We start from the raw sequence: 548 nt of genomic DNA, 5'->3' as shown, positions 1-548 counted from the left end.
ATGGGGACAAGAGCCTTTGCTTCCTAGAGTCTGTGAATCTTTGGGGTTCCTTACAATCTCTATATCCCTTAATGTAGATTAAGAGGTCAGTCTCGTTCTGATTATCTCTGTTTAGGAGATGAGGAAACAGCATAAGCCACTTGCTCGAGGTCACACAGCTGGTAAGTGGCAGAGCTAGGATCCACACCCAGGTGGGATGACACCAAAGCCACACGATGACACAGCTCTGCCCACCAACTCAAGACTCAAGATATGGTCCCTTCCCGGTGTAAACAACAGTCTGTGGGTTGAGTAATTAAACATCAAATCACAAATGAATCATGCTGTGAAATACCAAGAAATAAAACCTCATCAGGGGTTTTGTGGAAGCCCCATCTTAATCAGGTCTATGTTGATGGATCGATGAAATCTAAGACCCTGCAACACTCACAGAAGCTTCTGAGGCAAAGCCGACATCAGCCTTCCCTCCCCAGGAATTGTCATAGTTTGGATAATGTGAACAGCCACCATGGCCACAAACACACAAGGCCAGGAAGACATCTCCATTC

The sequence above is a fragment of the Otolemur garnettii genome, unplaced genomic scaffold (assembly GCF_000181295.1).
Source record: "Otolemur garnettii isolate 467f Iridium unplaced genomic scaffold, OtoGar3 scaffold00102, whole genome shotgun sequence".
Taxonomy (NCBI): domain Eukaryota; kingdom Metazoa; phylum Chordata; class Mammalia; order Primates; family Galagidae; genus Otolemur; species Otolemur garnettii.
This window is presented reverse-complemented; position numbering follows the sequence as displayed.